Here is a 19,620-nt window from a genome sequence, read left to right as displayed (position 1 = left end):
ATATTCAGAGGTGGTTTTGCCAAGTCTTTCCTCTGAATTACAGCTTACTGCTCCTGATATTCATTGGTGGTCTCTCATCCAAGTACTAACAGGGATGACCCTGTTTAGCTTCCAAAATCAGATGGGATCTAGTACTTTTAGGGTATCGACGCCCATCAGGTATGTACAGATAAAACTGCATTTTTAAGGAGACTCACACAAAAGGGCTGCAACCATTAACAAAATATTGGAGAGATAGGGGGGCTGTTTTATACATTGGATAGAGTGGGCTAGAGGTCATGGAAGATTCAGCCAAATACAATGTGTTAGTTGGGCAATAATTTTCTTAGGATCAATCAAAATATCATAAAATAGGGAGCAAACTTCCAGTTTTCTAGAACTCTTCATCTAGCCAAGTGCTTCATAAAGCTGCAAAATGGGGGAGAAAAAAGAAACAAAAATGGGTGTTGTGACATACGGTCTACATTTATATTCAGTTTCAAGTAGCTTGAGGCTAAAGCTGCATCCTGATTGACAAAAAGCACTGGTAAATGTTAGGCTCTACTGCTACTTTGCTATCATGATTATGATCATAGCAGTGATGGTGTGGCAGCATGGTGTAGTGATTTGCGTGTTGGACTAGGAATCCAGGATTTGGATCTCTCCTCAGCCATGGACACCTGCTAGATAACCTTGCGCAAGTCACATTCTCTCAGAGGAAGGCTATGGCCAAACACCCTGAACAAATCATGACAAGAAGATGCTAACAATAGGTTTGTCTTAGGGCTTGTCTACTGATATTTTAAAAAGTAGTGACCTTGCAGTTGCCACAAATGGAACATACAACTTTCTTGATGATTCACAGGGAATGTGGTTTAGAGGGCTTTAATTTAATATCTAGAAACTCACCTTTTACCCCAAACTTTTTTTAAAATCTCATGCACTCCTTCTTCACCTTCCATGCCCTCCTGGTCATTTGCTTGCTCACTCACTCATGTGGTGAACTGCAATATATGCAGGGAGAAGGCATACATAGAGACACATTTAATAAAAAATTCTGTACTTTAAATAGAAGTACATTTCACTTTAACGGGGAAGATCGTACTGGGTGATCTGTAGCACTGTCTACTGTCCAAGTGAGTGCTAATTGTTGATTGCACTTTCAAAGCCATTCCTCTGTCTTTTTATAGCTCTTTCTTTTAAAACTGGATTTGAATCAGGAACCTTTCAAATAGAGAACTGTCCTCTGAAAGTTAGAACACCTGTCTTTGATGCACTGTTGAAGTTTGACACTTTAGCAATACTAACTGACTGTTGTGATCTCAGCCCTTTGGGCACTGTGCCTTTGAAGTTATATACAGAAGTGTGTGAACTTGGGCAGTAGATTTCTAGACACTCCCACTGTTCTCGAGTATAGATCACACATATTTCCTTGCTGCTTCTATCAGTTTAAGACTTCTTGCTCTTTAAAGACATCATGACTTGAACATGAGACTAGACACAATAGAGTTAGATGTGCTTAATCTACTAATTCAAGTGGGTCAAAGTGTGACTGCTATTTTCTATGAATTCTTTGTCTGTTGATTTTTCTGAGAATCCATCAAATGGCACGTTAAATAGGTGGAGCTGTACAGAATACTACTAAAATAATCCACCTTTCTAAAATTTTATCATATTTCCTTCTTTGTAAGTGGTATAATAGTTCTGAAAGTAGAGTTTGAAATGTTACTCTTCAAAAGGAACTATTTTCTTTCCTCGTTAGTCTAATCATTCATCTGGTTAATTGCTTGTTACTCTAGTCCAGAAAGGTAACTTGTGGAGTTTCTCTTTACTAACACATTATTATTGTTGTTGTTGTTGTTGTTGTTCCACTGAAAAATACAGGAAAATACTCACATGTGTCCAATTCAGAGGTTGCACCTTGGAAATGATTGGAAAAATGCAAAAGACATTACAAAGCAGTCTTTCCCTATGTTTTCTTCTCTCCCAGATGCCTTGTATTACAACACAAACAAACACACAGAAAGAGAGAGAGAAAGAGACAGCAAAATCCATGGGATTGGATTGCCACATTAGTTTGGCCTAGAGTGCAGAAAATCCCTAAAGCATGTCTTGAATGTATATGTTTAGTCAATCCCTTTTCTTTGTCCCATTTTCCTCTCCCAAAAACTACTAGCTCAAAAGCTCATGCCTGAGTTGGCATAAGGTGTGCAGAGAAACACTCTCCTTTCCCCTAAACTCTTCCTCTGGGCTCACATCATCAACAACACAGCCAGTATAGCCACATGCCCTGTGCCACTGTTTTGGGAAGCCAACCCAGTTAGGCAGCCTCTCCCCTGCCTCAAGCACTCATACTTACTCTCTTTTACTTTATACAGCAGCAAAAGTCTCTTTCATTTGGGAAGAACAAAGGAAGACCAAAAAGCCTGGCTAACTTTAAAAGTACTGTATGTTTTTAATAACTTCGGGTAAGCCAAGTCTCTTCTGAAGCCCACATTTAAAGTGTAGCTCTTCATCTCTGCCATTTTGTTGCTGGTTCTCTTCCTTTTTCTCTGCTCCTCACTAGTAGAGCAATAAGCCACTTAGAGGAAGGAGCAGGTAGACATGCATAATACTCTTCATCTTCCCCTTCCATTGCTCATACTGAGTCAGAACATACTCAGTAATGAGTAACAGGCAGAAACCCCATTCTGTTATGTTGGGATGTCTAATCACACACTGGGGTCTGTAATTACAGACATGGCCATTACAGGCAAATAATAATAATAACATTTTTTCCAGTTCATTACAGCAAAAAGTTACTAGTTATCAAAGCAACTCAGTAAGAGAATGACTTAATTCTTAGTTCTGTGTAAAATATAGATTACTAAATTTTCATTAGTTTACAAGGTTCATTGGGTTACAATATGTGTATCTTCACATCTTCACATTAAGAAGTGTCATCTTTAACATTTAGAATTATTTAGTCTTGCATTAAGTAGGAGATATAATAACACATTAGAGAAAATAGGTCAAATAAATCAGGATCTACTCCTTTAGCAATCGTGTTTATTGTAGGTTTCATTTTGGATTCCCTCATCATTGTACAGTATGTACTTTTTTCCACAAGTTCAGTTTTGACAATCCAACCAACTAGTGCAGAACATCTCTCTGTTGCAGCCATTGACTAATTTACCCTGTAAACTATTGATTCATAACAGTACCATTATCTTTCAACTAGTTAATTAGCTAGCTAACATGAAATTAATATTTGTCAGGCAAGGCCACCCTTAAAGGATTAATCAATAATACATCCCCAATCAAATTACTAATCATGTATACACTTATGTGGAAATCAGTCTCATTGGAAGCAAAGGAGCTGGCATCTCGGTAGACATGCATAGAACTGTCCTACCTGACTATGGAAAGGGATCCACACAACATACTGAAAGGCAGATGTCGGAAAAACAATCACGATTTGTTTGCTGTCAGACTCTGCCCAAATAAATTCCTCCATGTAGCTATTCTCTATGCATCTGAGTAGATGATGTGTTCAGAACAGCTGGAATATTTCTAACTATCACTTGGACCTGGAGTGCAATAATTTCAGCACCTTCAAAAGATGCCTTTCCTAATCTGTTGAAACAGCCAGGATTGTTGCAGTTTATAGTGTTGTTTTAGGAAGCTTTCCTGATGCAATTAAAGCAAAAAAGGGCAGATGGAAGGGTGCAGAACAGATATTGCAATTTTGAAGATGGGTGGTTGCATTTTATTCATCCCTATCAGTGCTTTGTGGCAAAATCAACTGAGGAAGGGGAATACATTGAGGAATCAGTCGGGCTGCATTTACTCTGTGGAATTAATGCAATTTGACGCCACCTTAACTGCATGGTTAAATGCTGTGGAATTCTGGAATTTGTAATTTCATGAGATATTTGGCCTTCTTTACCTGAGACTTCTAGTGCCACAACAAACTACAAATCCCAGGATTCAATAGGATGGAGCCATGATGGTCCAAGTAGTGTCAAACTGCATTGATTCTGCAATGTGGCAGCAGCCCCAAAGCCAATTTATGTGGCCCATGTGCTCAGGTTTCTGATGGCAACTCTTTTGTTGCCAGGAGAATGTGTGAAATGCGTCCCATTCTTTCCACCATCTCAATGTAATATTGGTGGCCAAAAAAATCCCCTTATATGTTCACCTGAGGGTCATCATAAGTCAAACATTAGTTGAAGGTGTATAAAACTAACAACTTTATTTATTTATTTATTTATTTATTTATTTGTATGATGTCTTTCTCCCACCCATTACTTCTAAATCTCTCCGTTCTGAATTTGTGGTCATCTGTTCCAGGAAGGCATCATCCAAGTCCTCAGTCTGGTTTAGGGGTCTGTAGTAAGATCCTCACAGTGGCATCACTGTTGTTTCTCTCCCTTTGGTTTCCAGGATTTAATTCATGGATCTCTTCACAAGTGTAAATATCCCTGACATATAATGCCACTTCTCTTCCTTTTCTGCTTGGTCTATTTCTCTGAAATGGGTTATACTCCTCTGTTACTACATTCCTATCATGACGCACATCCTACCAGGTTTTAATGATGCTTATTATATAATATTTACTTTGCTGTGTTAAGAGTTCAATTTCATCTTGCTTATTTCCCATGCTCTGGGCATTAGTGTAAAGATATCTAAGAACATGGGTCAATCTTCCCAGCTGCCTGTGTAAAGTATTTTGCCCTCTCACTCTTGGGTTCTTGTACTATCAGCCCAGTTCTCTCTATTAGCATACAGACTGTTCTTTCCAGCACTCAATAAACTCCTGCCCACAAGATAACTGTCTCCCTCCAGTACATAACTATATTTTACTTTACTCCATGAGTGGTGTTTCCCATGGCCTTTTTTTAATGAAATCATATGTCTAACTATTGCTGCATTGTTAAGTCTGTAGATTATAAGAAACAGTCTCTTTTGTAAGAAATACAATAATAGATTGTTTGAACATGAGCATAGCTACAATTGCAGGCTCCTTGATTGAAATGAGTACTAGTGTATGAATAGGAAACACACCTGTCTTCAGTATGATTATTTAGAAATAAAGGTTCATCTTTGAGTAAGTTCATGGACACCAACAGAAGACATTATGAACAAAAAAGTTAATGCAATGCATTATTCCTTGCTTTAATATTATACTCACTGTCAAAATGTTTATTAACTACGTAATACTGCCACCCGGTACACATATATATGTGTATATGTGTATTTGTGCGAGAGTATAATACACAGATTTCCCACAAGGAAAGAGACATCCACACACAGAGCATTCATTTAAATGAAAGAACTCATAACATATGTACAAAATGTATGGTACTTATCACCATCTTATTCACAATAGTGTTCATCAGTCTGCATTCTTCTGACTGTGTGCTTAGATATCTTTTATGTCATTTTTCTTCCTTAGCTGCCACAGTCACTGCCTAATGCTTTCTGCTCTTGAAACTGACGGTAAATATTCTATGTATTTATTTGATGTTTATCTTTATACGTTGTTTATTCTATATTCTAGCTAAAAGTGCTAGCCACAGCATTTAATTGCTTTGGAAACAATTTCTTTTCGCACTGGCAAAAATGTTACTGCTGTTTTAAGAATAGATTAAAATATGTGGAGGGGGAGTATTACAGTTTTCCGCAGGATCTCCAATCATGCAAAGAGGAAATCCCCTCATTGACCATGTATGGTAACAAATGTGCACATGCACAAACTAGCCAGCCAGAAAGATCTCTGACAGGAAAGATTTACAATATGTAACATACACGTTCCAGTGGGATTTCAAGCACAGGTGAGGAATTGAGAATTTCTTTGACTTAGCCACCAGATGTCTTTTGTTTTTCCTTGTAAATAAAAGGATAGGGGAAAATAATTGTAAACAGACATTAAAGCTATACAGGTTAACCATCCCTTATCTGGAATTCCAAAATCCAAAATACTCCAAAATCCATTCGTGGCTGATATAGTGAAACCATTGCTTTCTGGTGGTTTGGTGTACACAAACATTCTTTCATGCATAAAATTATTTCTAAAAATATTATATAAAATTACCTTAAGCCTATGTGCATAAGGTGCATATGAAACAAATGAATTTCATGTTTCGGCTTGGGTCACATCTGCAAGATATCTCATTATGTATGTATATGCAAATATTGTTTTCCAAAATCCAAAACCCTTCTGGTCCCAAGCATTTCAGATAGGGGATACCCAACCTGTATTTATAGCTGACAACATAAAAGTATTTGCACAGGAGTATGGCATATATGTGTAATGAAGACAGCAGCAAAAATAATAATAATAATTAATTAAATTTAGAAGATGTGGTGGCTGCCTTGATAGATTTGCTAACACTATGCAGGGTGGGGAAAAGAGAGAATTACAGGCAGGTATGTATATCTGTTACTTTCCATTCAGTATAATGTTAGTGGATTGCTATACACTGACTTACAGGGGCAGGTGGAGATGGTGAGAAGAGGAATAGGCAGAGTCATTCCTCTATGGATAGCTGGAAAAAGAAACTATGCAAAGGCCTACTGTTCCTTTCTGTTAAACCAAGTAGAAACAATACAGGAAATTCTTGTATTGACCACACTGGTTACAAACATATTCCGTTTCCTTCCCTTTCCATGAGAAGATTTACTGAGCATTTTCTCTTAGGCTAGCATGGAATAGACAAGAAGCAATAGCCACAGCTACAGTGGTCATTTCACCAACAGTAGCATTGTATGCCTCCCACCCTTATAACCAGCTTTTTCCAGGATTCATAGACAAAAGGTATAGGTAGGACAGGTAAGATTATGCTAATAAAATCCTGACAGCTGCCCTTAGCTGTTTTTGACCAAGGACCAAAATAAAGAAAAAAACTGAGTTCCAGTTTATTGCATGTCTTTGAAACTGGCTTTTCACTTTTCTGTATTTTGGAACACCATGTAGTTTCATTATCTTCTTTTTTTCTATCTACCAAAGCTTGGAAGTACAGTAATGCATTACTGGAAAGAATAATGCATAATACATGTGGAGAAAGCGATGGAACAGAATGGAACAGTGTTGTTTTTTGTGAAATAATGTAACAACTGCTCATATAATAAGCAGTTATGTCATATTTCCATGTATAGAAAGCATGCAGTCATAAACATAGAATCTCAGAACTGAAATAATTTGCTATTCAAACGTTGTTTGGGGAGACATTTGGGGAATATTGCAACACTTTTCCACAAAGCAAATTTTAAAGTAATTTTAAAAAACTAATAAAAAGAATGAAAAGTAACACACTACTAACATATTATTAATGCATTGTTGTTAAAGCGGGAATGGGCAAAGTCAGGGGTCAAATTGTTTCCTTTTTCACACAAAATGTTTTCTTCATTAATGCTCCAAAATGACCTCTATGAGTACGTAAGGTGTTGCCACCACATTCGGAGATGCCCTGGACCTCGAGGGTCAAAACAATTTTTTGCCAAAAAAATTTTTTTTAATAATAATATTTTTTTCCTAGAGGGTATTTGTCGACAATGACCAAAGATGTTCTCTAGTTGCCCAGGGGGCCTACAATACCCCCATGTCTACTAGAGAGCATTTAGGATCCAGAACATTTAAAATTTTTTTGCTAGACCTCACTGGGCAGGCAGCGTTGCCGCCGGGGGCCTAGCACCACAAAGGTCTGGCGCGCCCCAGCATGCTTTGCTGGGGCGCGCTGGCCTCCAATTGGCCGGCCGAGGGGCAAAAGGAGGGACTTCCACACTCCTGAGCGACGCTCTAGGAAGTGACAGTCCCTCTCTATGGTCGCCCCGGTCCTCCTGGGCCAGCCGATTGGCGGCTGCTCCTGGGGGTGGGGCAACTCCCTCTCGGCCCCACCTTTGGAATAGGCCTATATATAGGCAATGCGGCATCCTGCTCAGCACCATTTCTGCTTGCTCTCCCACACGCCCTCCCTAGGGTGCGTGGTTGCTGTCACAACTTTTGAGGTGGCAGCAGAGGTTCTGGATCGGGTAGGCATGGTCTAGAAGGTGCATAGCACTGTATCAGGAGTCCCTATGGGACACGGAGCGAGGAGGCATATGTTGTGGTCATTGTGGGGGCCATAACGTGACACCGCTTCCTGGTGACTAAGGGCTTAGTTAATGCAATCTGCGGGTTGCATGAATACGAGAGGGCATAATCTAGCCCTAGCTCATCCGATGCCTTGCTTTATAGGACATGCCATTTATCCACAACGGTGGGTTGTAAGGTGATCCAGAACTCATGCTTTTGGCCAACCCTACCTTTTGCTGATGCTTGCATTAATAAAGTTGTGGCCTTTCTCCACATGGGCTTTGAGTTTTATTGTGGTGATGCCCCCACAGGCAAAGACACCTAAGAAGATAATATTTGTTCTCAGGTCTAAGCATTTCCAGTCAATCAGTCAGATGCTCAAATCTAATAAAGCAGCAATGACAAACTGCTATTTCTGTTTTCTACAAGGCTCAGCTTAGCATTATTTCCCATGCTACTATTGCCAATCACCACTTAATTTTTCTGAAAAGCCGCTTGTTTGAACAAACCCACAGGTCTCATAAGTTTAAAGGTTAGGAAGGCATACATGCTGGTTCAATGGATAGGTATTCCAATTTGGAAGGGCTGATAGATATTTACAACTTGGGGGGAAATACCTAAAAAAAAACCCCAACCCAAAGTTGGCTGTATCTCTGTGGTCTAAAATAATTTTTTACATGTCTAACAAAATGCTTTGCAAAATGCACTCTAACACTTATAATCGAGCCATAGGAATGTATGACCTATATGCTACTTGAGTGTAAGTATCATTGAATGCAATGGGGTTAACATCTGAATAGACTCAAGGCAACTTACTCCCAATTAAGAATGCAAAGGATGCATCTTCGTGTCTGTGCCACTAAAAAACAAACAAGATTTTTGGCTACGTGACTAGAACTCATGATATAGTAGAGTATGTGGTTTGCATTAAGATGAGATGTGAGAGAGGGTAATCACTGTTTAGTTATAACCATAAAGAATCTCAAGTTAGAAAAGCTGAAGAAAACATACATACAAAAGAAGGCATGTACACTCACCTCAATGCAGCCTATAATGGGCTGGACCCCAAGAGCTTCAGCTAGCGTTCGCAGAGACCTAATACTGGCAGTCAGAGAACCCATATTAGTATAAAATATGGTACAATTGCTTGCCAAATGACATTCTACATACAAACAGAAGTGACTTTTTATTCATGTAAAGGAACCTTTGGATCTAACCCAATATGATGGCATGGTGCTATAGTAAAATATTGAAAACATGGTAGTTGTCAGTCCCATATGTGAAGGTTAACAGTCCCAAACTGAATACATAAAATATCAACGATAATGGCTGCCGACTGTTGACAGATACTGTTGTGAGTGTCAATATTCACTTCTCTATATTCTACAAGCAGGGAAATAGATATCCATTAGGTAGCATTTGTACATTCTACATTTTGAGGGTGTGTGTGTATGTGTGTGTTAGCAACAAGTTCCAGATGCACTGTGGGCACATTCTCTGTATCCCTTTCCTGCATGGAAAAATGTCCATGGAGAGCATTGTAAGAAATTGTTATAATGACATTGAAAATCCTTTCAGTTTGCTTTTCCACAACAGTAATAATGTTCACCTGCTCTCTTCTACTCCCAACCCCGCCTAATACAGGTACACTTTGCCAAAGATTCATCACACAAATTGACAAAATGTGTTCTTTATGTACACAGTCAGTGGAAAGTGCTTGCAATGCTGTAATCTGCATTTTCTCGGCCTAGGAGAACCAGACATGTCCCATACCTTCTAACTGTCCCAATCTGACAACACAGTGCTAGTTAATCCATGTTTTTCAGATCATTCTTAAGTGTCCCAGTTTCCCTCCCACTTCCTCCTTTGTCATCAGTTTACTTCAGTTGCTGCAAATTGATGCCAATTGCACTGAATGAACTCAGCAGGAGGAGAGGAGGAGGAGAATATTGGGCAAAAGCATACCGCTACAGCTTCTCCTACCATGTGTGTTCTTCCTCATTAACTTTTCTTTCTCTTACCGTACTCTGATGTTGCTTGGCCATACATGTCTCGGTATTCACCTGTGAAATGCGGAAGGACATGATATACCCCTTGCCATGGCAATATAATATTCCAAGGGACATTTCCTATCTAAGAAAAGAATGGGAAACATTTGATCCTTTACGGGTTTTTTTAATGACTGCCACAATTCTTTAATTGTCATGCTAACTAGAGCTAGGGCTGGGTTTTCTGGGATTTGAAGTTCAAAGCCTCAAGCTGCCCTGAGTTTCTCCATCCCGGGGAAGAGGGCTTCCCAATATTATAAGATAAGCCAGCACTGAAGCTAAGCCATTACAAGTACATAGAACGGGGAAGGAAGACTTCATAAGAAACAATACCATGTAAATAATGAGGATAATGAAGACATAATGGCATTCCTTTTTATAAAATGTAGAAATAGTAACCTAATTACTTTTGTGTGTATAATAACATTTGTTCATTACTCTTTTATATGGTTAGCGAAGCTTTTAATGACATTCTAAGGGATTTTAGGCCATGTTCTACTCTGTGGGTGTGTGTGTGTGTGTGTGTGTGGTGTGTGTGGTGTGTGTGTGTGGTGTGTGTAGTAGTTAAATGCTAGTACTGCAGCCAGAAGATTGTGAGTTGGATCCTAGGAGCTCCAAGGTTGACTAAGGTATCCAGCTTGTTGGGGGAAATTGGCTTACAGACTGTAAACCACTTAAAGAGCTATGAGCTCACTGATAAGTGGTATAGAAATGTGTGTGCTATTGCTGTTGTGTGTATATGTGTATGAGAGAGGAAGAGAGAGAGAGAGAGAGAGAGAGAGAGAGAGAATTATGAAATGGATCCCCCTCCCCCCCAAAAAGGAACTAAAAAGTAATTGGCAACCTAATAATGTCAGTAATCACAAAATAAATAAATGTACAATTATGATTTACTTTGGGGGGCTTTGTATCAAGTTACATAACAAATTACTTTTTAAAAGCCGTATGTCACCATCGCAAACTAGGAATCATGAAGCATTTCAGTGAAGAGACAAATTCCCTGTCATTTAGTTTTCTAATCCATTACATTTCCTCCCCCCTCCATACTTCAGTGTTCCAAAGCTGCTGACTAAATTATTTACAATGTCCATGTTCTCTTGCCACAATTAATCTTAGCAGACAACTGAGATTTGTTTTATTTCCTTCATGCTGCAATGCCCCTCTAGAAAGCCAAGCATGCCCTGTTACCCAGCCCCTTTACTCTACAACCATCACAAGTGAGTAAATGAAACAAGAGCTTGGGAATATGTCTCAACAGTTGTTACTGCCAACTTTTAGTTTTTGTTGTCAGGAGATTTTCACTGTCACTTATCAACTGCAGCAAGACATTAAAGATCTCCTTAGAAAACTGAGGGACAGAAAGAAAATATGATATAAAGAGCACAGCAAGTGAGCACTTCTCTTGGTACCTTTCTTCATGTTCTCTTCAAAAAGGAATTTTATAATCACACAACACATTTGTCCCTGCAGTCTTTACTGAGATCACATTTCATTTACAATTAACTGTGCTTTTAGGCCTCTCTAAGGGGTTGTCTACACAATTAAAATACTCCACATTCCAGTCAGTCTCATTCAGTTAGTCTCAAAGGTGCTACCAGATCCTTTTCCACTCCTCTTCCCAATGTTATCCTCACAACGTGACCTGTGAGGTAGGTCAGTTGAAAGAGCATTAAAAGCCAATAAGATTTGTATTTCAGTAAGACTGGAATGCACATCTCCCAGATCTCATTCAAAAACCCTAATCACTACATCATGCTTACTCTCTCAATTTGCTTATATAAGGGTTGTAAAGTCCATCCCCCTTGAGCAAGTCACACACTCTCAGCCGCAGAAAACCCAGTGTAGGTTCACCTTATGATTGCCATAAATTAGAAACTACTTAAAAGCATACAGCAACAACAACAATGTATCTTCATTATTTTCTGCATCAGCACCTTGATTGTGGAATTCCCTGCAAAGGGAAGTCAAGCTACCTCCATTTCTATTGAGCCTGATGTGTGCAAATAGATGCCTTCAAGTTGTCTGTTGAATTATGGTGACCCCATGAATTTCACAGGGTTGTCTTAGACAAGGAATACTCAGAAGTGGTTTTGCCAGTTCCTTCCTCTGAAATATGGCCTATATAGCACCTGATATTCCTCATCTGTCTCCCATCTAAGTACTAGCCAGGGCTGACTCTGCTTAGCTTCCAAAATCAGACAGGATCTGGTGCCTTTAGGGTGTTTAGGCCCATTGAGCTTCTTACAGGCAGTCAAATGGGGAGATTACTGCTTTTAATTTTGATTTTACTACATTTTTAAAGAATGTTTGGTTATTGTTCTCTTTTTATGTTGCAGTTTTATTATGTGTTGCTCTGGGGGCCAGAAAAGCTATTATTTTAATAAATAATAAATTTATGGCATCAGTTACAAATGAGAGCATTAGTGGCACTTGTAATACATCCAACATTTCTCATGGATTTTCAACAAACTGTAGAAGTCATTCCCTTTGGATGTGCTTCGTGATTAAGTTTTATTTCCCCATCACTTTGCCTTTTAAATGAAAAGTTTCTTTTTAGAAAACAGCTGCATAAATATTTCTCCTAAAACTTAATGGATGAGGCATGCTGCAAAAATTAAAATCTGCAGTAAAAATGTAATAATTACTCTAGCTTGCTACAAAAGATGTTCATGTGAATTTTTATCTTAAAAATTAGGTGACCCTAGCTTATGATAACTCTTGTAATGTACAATGGCAATCTAATTGTTAGTTTAAGAAAAGTACAATAGAGAGGCATATTACATATGAAGGAGGCCTCTAATTTATATCACAAACTGTTCTGAAAGACTCTGGCATCTGAAAGATTTCTATGTTGATGTAATATTTTGTGGCTTATCACCGTTTCATCAGATGCACAAACTGGTTTCCAAGCTTCCAAGTACACCGTGTGGGTAAGGGGGGGAGGATAGAAACAAATACAAGAAACTGTCAAAGTACTGTATCCCCATTAATGCATTTGAGTATAATCTTGTGACTGAGCATTTATGGCCTAGCCAAGCTAAACCCCTTAGGGACCCCACACACACACACACACACAGAACTTTGCCCAATTCCTACACCAGGCTCAAGTTGTGACCAATTGAATCAATCCACTTCCCATCTGAAGAACCACTAAGCATCTCCAACAACACTTTTACCTGCTATTCATAAACAATACAGTTGTATGCATCCCTACAGAGCCTTATTGGGCAATATTTTTTTTTGATCCAGCAGGAAATAGATTCAAAGAAATATGGGGAGGACCGGGCTTTATTTTTTGCTGGATTGGGGACAGTAGATGTACAAACTAGCTGTTTAATTTTGTAGAGTTTTTTTTTAATCCTGTTAATCTTGATTATGTGTGTTACTTTAAATGCCGTGGGAGGCATATAATTATTTTGGGTTGAGGTAAGCCAGTAAGGGAGCCATCCAATGGGAGTGCAAGTGGGCAGCATGACTGACAGGAAAACAAGAAATGCTATTGGTTGATAGCATATGCACACATGCCAGGAAGATTTTTAAAATACATCCACTACAGTTGTGTTACCTAAAATAATCCTATTCACTTGATATGTGCGTATGGTAGAACTGCTGTTTTGTACCAATGTGACTTTCAGTGGGGGAAATGAGTGGCTCTCAAGACCAGATTGAGTTTGGATTAATACTGGTGAGTGTGGCATGAATCAAACCAAAGCAAGACACTGTGAACTGGAGCCAAATTATTAGCAAATGCAGATTCAGTCTGGTCCAAAGCTAACCCAATCTTTTGCCCAAACTGGTAGCAATTAGCACCCACAAGCTCATTATCCCATTGCCAATAGTACAGTGGGCACTTGGTATCCACTGGGGTTTGGTTCCAGGATCCCCTGGGGATAGTAAAATCCATGGATGCTTAGGTCCCATTAAATATAATAGCATATTGAAATGGTGGCCATTATATAAAATGGCAAAATCAAGGTTTGCTTTTTTGCAATTTCTATTTTATTTAAATATTTTCAAGCAGTAGATAATTGAATCCATGAATAAAGAATCTGTGGATGGAGAGTCAGCTATAAGGCTAAACCAACAAAGTATATAATCAAACATTTGTTGCTCTTTCACATTCTAAACCTGCTATCTTTGCTTAATTGCAGAGCATTTAAAACTGAAAGTTTTTAAAGCATGGGCTGGGATGGAGTTGTATTGTTTTAAAGTATTTTTAACATTTTTATCTTTTTAATTGTATTTTATTCTTTTAACATGTAACTTGCTTTAATATTGTAATAATTTAATTCTGTTTTAATGTACCATTTTTGTATGTTTTTAATTGTATTTTTTTAATATTGTGAGCCGCCCTCAGTCACAGTTTTGGGGAAAGGGCGGGATATAAATAAATATAATATAATAATAATATAATAATAACCCTTCCTTTGAACAATTCATGACATGTGACTCTGCCGATGTCTGGTTACATGACTGATGTACAGCTGTAGTGCACATTTCATGCACCTAGGGAATCAATAGGAATGCAGCTAATTCTCAAAGGAAGCGGCAATTTTAACAACTTTCTTCCACTGCGGAAAAAGTATTTGAAAACTGCATAGTTCACAGTTCGGGACTTACTATGCACAAAACTCACATCTAGTGTTTTTATGCTGAAAACATCATTTTCTGAATGGTAAAATAATAGCGTCTGCACAAATATATTATTTCCTGTGCAGAAAGTACTTACTTGGCAAGCTGCTGCAGCCTCCCCTAGCTTGTATGTTCTTCATCATGAATAATTTTTGCCATCTTCAGCACACTCTGTTGTTGCTTGGCTTTGGCCACACATGTTCCAGTTTTCATCTGTGAAATATTGGAGGATATATGACAGTGCAAATTCCTGTGGCAAACGTAAAAGTTAACCAGGACCTGATGCTTGGATGGTCCAGCACCATGACTCATTCCTGTTATCTGTTCCTCATTCCAGTGGCCACCTCAGTTTCTGCAGTGATCTAGGCATTTGTTCCTGACTCGTCCGAAGTGAATCATATTTTATTTCTATCACAGACCAGTTGGCTAAGGCCCGATACAAATGGGCATGAGGTGCCATGCTTGCGCTGATTTTAGGGTTAGGGACCGCGCTGCAACCGCACGGTCCCTAACCCTAACATGGCACGGTGCTGTAACAATGGTGGCGCTCCATGTACACGGCACCACCATTGTTATGTAAGCACCACGCGGCATCCGCACGTCGCCACATGGCACTTACGTAACAAGTGTGTCTCGTTACATTGGCCCTCCGGCACAAAAAGAACCCAGTTTTTCCGAGTTCTTTTTCCAAGACATCCTATGGCTTAGTTTCTCTCTAAGATCAACTTTTTATTTTTGTATTTTCTACTTTGCATCCTCTCACCAAAATGGGAACTGGTACAGATAAAACGTTTCCCTTTTTAAAAAGTGATTTGCTGAAAAACTAAGAACCTGAACAGACAGGCCAAACTAAAACTGCTTTGGGCCACTTTGGAACTGTGCTGTTTAAATGACGCATGCATACTAGGAAGATGGAATCTGCGCAAAAGCCACAGTCCAGTCCTAAGGACTGGAGCGCAGCTTTGGTGCAGCTTCTGGCCTCTTAAGATGCATGTGTAATTTAAACAGCATATCTCCAACGTGACCCAAGCAGTATTATTTTGGCCTGTCTGTTCAGACCCTAAGAGAGCAATCCTAAACCTCACCAGGGTCAGGGCACTTAGTATGGATCAGGGAACCCCATTGATGGGATAGCATGTCTGGAGTTTTCTGATCTACCATCATCAGTTCTTCATCACCAGAAGCCCAAAACAAAACTTGAAAATGTCACTCTTTTGGACAACAATTCTCATAATCCCTAGTCAGCACAGGTCACTGGACATGTGGCCTGGGAGATTTTGGAAGCTGTAGTCAAATAAAGTATCCTTCCCAACATCTGGCCAAAACAGGATAATGGGGGTGGGGATCAGGCATGCCTTTGAGTCCTCTTCATCCAACACCTTCTTGCTGTTTTGACGTGGCACCAAACTGTCTTATAGGGGTGGCAGCAAGTCTGCCATATCACTCTTTTCCCCTCCCTCATTTAGGATTGATCTATTATTCCCAAGTATGAAGCACAATGGAGTGACCTACAAAAAAGCAAACAGGGGGTCCCAGTTTTGTGATCATATAATTAGATTATGGAACAAAGGTTTTCTATTGTATACTGTTAAGGCCACAAAATGTCCTTTAAATGAATTCTAAATAAGCAAGCAGTGTGTTTTACATTTTTATATTTCTCTCAGGCTGCTTACTAGTGTTCAGCTCTATGTAGTTTTCTTTAATCAATTTCTTGAAACAACAATGTGTTTTATTTTTATATATTTTAAATGGTGAGATTCCTTTACTGAGAGGCACAGCGAGTGAACTGCATCAATAAGTAAACAATGTTTTTTTTTTCTCTTTCACCTTTAAATTTCTCTCAGGCTGCTTAGTAATGTTCAGCTTTATACAATTTTCTTTACTCAGCTAACAATTCCTGAAACAACCATTTTCTTTATTTTTCTTTATTTGGTTTTTTTAAATGGTGGGATTCCTTTACTGCACATGGGAGTTACAGCTAGTGAACTGCACCAATAAGCAAGCAATGTATTTTTTCCTCTTACACCTTTATATTTCTCTCAGGTTGCTTATTAGCGATTAGCTTCATACAGTTTTCTTTAATCAGCTAACATTGTCTTGCAACTTCTTTATCATTTTATTTTATTTAAAAATAGTGGGATTCCTTTACTGTACATGGGAGGCACAGTGAGTGACTGCACCAATAAACAAGCAATGTATTTTTCTCTTACATTTTTATATTTCTCTCAGGCTGCTTATTGGTGTTCTGCTTTATACAATTTTCTTTAATTAGCAAACAATTTCCGTAAATTTCCTTTATTATTTTAAATAGTGGGATTCCTTTACTGTACATGGGAGGCACAGCGAGTGTACTGCACCAATAAGCAAGCAATGTGTTTTTCTCTTTTGCCTTTGTATTTTTCTCAGGCTGCCTATTAGTGTTCAGTTTCATACAATTTTCTTTAATCGGCTAACAGTTTCCTGAAATTTCTTTTATTATTTCATTTTATTTTATTTTAAAGAGTGGGATTCCTTTACTGTACATGGGAGGCATGGCGAGCGAACTGCACTGTCGAACCATTTATTGGGGGTGGGGAACAGATCCTTTCAGTCTGCGTCCTACATCTGACGAAGAAAATTCCTTAAATAATATACCAAGATGAGCTCTTTCTCTTGGGGGAGCGGAAAGGGCTACATTTATCTTTATTTGGTGTATGTCTATATACACACAGAAACACACACACACAGATCTTTCCTCTTCTTATTTTTATTTTTCTACATAAGCCCTTAATGAGGCCTCCACAACCATCGCCTACATTTCATTTGGCAGTCTAGGAAAGAAAAAAAAGTCAAAAAAACCCTAATGTGTGTTAACGTTGTCTGCCTGAGCTGGAAAGGAAACTGTAAATTTTATACAGTCTGGTAAAAATATTTGGCATTTGCATCTTAATAAGTCTGTGGAATGAAGCTAGTCTGGGCTGTTCCCTCCTCCTTCCTCCCCCTCTAAGGTTTCGGTGCTGCACTGGAGTGGCTGAGCCTCCTCCTCCTCCTCCTCCTCCTTTCCCCTTCCCCCACTCGCACACATTACCATCCAAATTCTGCGCTGTCTAGAAAGGTCATGTGACCCCCATCAGTCTCCTGGGGTGGAGGAGGGGAAGCAGATTGAACCTGTTCTTTGTTAAGAGGTCAACGCCAGCTCCCGGAGTAAGGGAAGCGTTACCAAACACTTTCAAATAGCCGGGCACTCTTTTTTTTTCCCCTCTTGCTTTTTCGCCTTCCTCTGCTGACATGGAAGGTTGGCGTTCACTGAGTTCTCTCTTTTTTGGTGTATCAATTTATTGACACAAACAACTCTGTGTGTGTGTGTGTGTGTGTGTGTGTGTCAAATGCAACCAAACAAAGCACACTGTAGAAAAACAAGCCAACACTGAACCACAAGGAGGGAAAAGGCAAAATTTTACTTCTTAATATCCATTGCACTTCCCAAATTCAAATCTTTCTCCCTCTCTTTCCATGGAGTTTATGAAATGACTGAAACTGGAAGAATAATCCAGTGTCATCCTGAACGCAATCATGCGTATTCACGTTATTGCACGAAAGGTTACCACACGCAATCGCTGGCAGTCCGAACCCATTCCAAATGCAATCACGCATCAATCCACAATTAAGTAAATTTGATGAACTAGCAAAGTCACAAACCCTATTCCTAAGCAACTTCACACTCAGTGTGCTGTTGTTTAGTGTGATGTGCATGTCTCCTTTGGTCCTAGTTCCCCCCCATCTGGAAGGGTGGCTCCCATGAAGCCATGCTGCAATTCCGCTTCAATTTTGCTTCCACTTGTCCTTCAGCATTGCTGAGGGGGCGTTGCTGCCTGCTAATTAAGAGGTATGGACTGGGAGCTATTGGATAACCATTATATTCATATTTTAATGTGACAAGAGTAAATATATGCTCATTTTAACATGAATAGAGCATGTTCTTTCAACCATTCTTCCCACCCACCCCCAACCTCTTTTGTAAATTGTGGGGTTCCTTGGTTCCTCTCTCTCACTCACCTAAATAGGCTATGGTCCAGTTATCTGGAGTCTCACTGAGCATGTGCAAGGGTGCCAATTCGCAATTAAGAACCCACTGATGTGATGGCTTACTTTGCATGAACCTAGGTCGCGTTCAGGGAGGCCATTACAATGAATTTAAGATGTGATAAGTTATCACATAATTGCGTTAATTTTCGAATTGACCTATCTTCTCTTTCGAAATTGAGAGCCTCCTGTCCAGTTTGATATCTTCCCATCCCTCCTTCTCTTTCTCGCTCAGGCAAGGTGACCAGACACCCTCCTTTTTTCCAAGACATGTCCTACATTTCATGTTGAGCATGACTAAGAAGCATGGATTTATATTTACGAGAGTGTTTTTGTTAGGTCACATCCTCCACTTTTCTTGAAGGCCCTACATTCAAGTGCCGTGTCCTCCTTTTTGGTTAGGACATCTGGTCATCCTGTTTTCAGGATAATCTGAGCAAGGCATGTTTCCCCACCCCAACCCCCTATATTTAGGATGCTCTGTCAATGAAACCACAAGAAAGGAGGTAGCAAATTGTCAGAAGCTCAGGAAACAAACAGGGTACACAATGTGTCTGAGGCAAACTCAGTCTGAACTATGGTTGTTGTGCATCATTACCAATTTAGGGCAAACCTATGGTGTTACAGTGATTTGAATGTTGGGCAATCACTCTGGAGACCAGGGTTCGATTCTCCATTTGGCCATGTAAATCCACTGGTTGACCTTGGGCAAGCCTCAAGGGAAGGCAGTGACAGACCACCTCTGAACAAATCTTGCCAAGAAAACTCCATTATAGGGTCACCTTAGGTTTGTCATAAGTCAGAAATGACTCGAAGGCACACAACAACAACAACAAGCATGGG

At 39.3% G+C, this 19,620-nt stretch overlaps 1 long non-coding RNA gene across 1 annotated transcript in view; it reads left to right on the top strand.

Annotated features, from left to right (window-relative positions):
* LOC121926444 overlaps positions 1-19,620 on the top strand; it is an 88,297-nt gene that overhangs the window by 20,193 nt on the left and 48,484 nt on the right. The window contains exon 2 of the long non-coding RNA XR_006103017.1: positions 5,417-5,460. This is a non-coding gene — a long non-coding RNA (uncharacterized LOC121926444). The remainder of the gene's footprint in view (positions 1-5,416; positions 5,461-19,620) is intronic.

This window comes from Sceloporus undulatus, chromosome 3 (assembly GCF_019175285.1).
Source record: "Sceloporus undulatus isolate JIND9_A2432 ecotype Alabama chromosome 3, SceUnd_v1.1, whole genome shotgun sequence".
Lineage (NCBI taxonomy): Eukaryota > Metazoa > Chordata > Lepidosauria > Squamata > Phrynosomatidae > Sceloporus > Sceloporus undulatus.
This window is presented reverse-complemented; position numbering and strand designations above follow the sequence as displayed.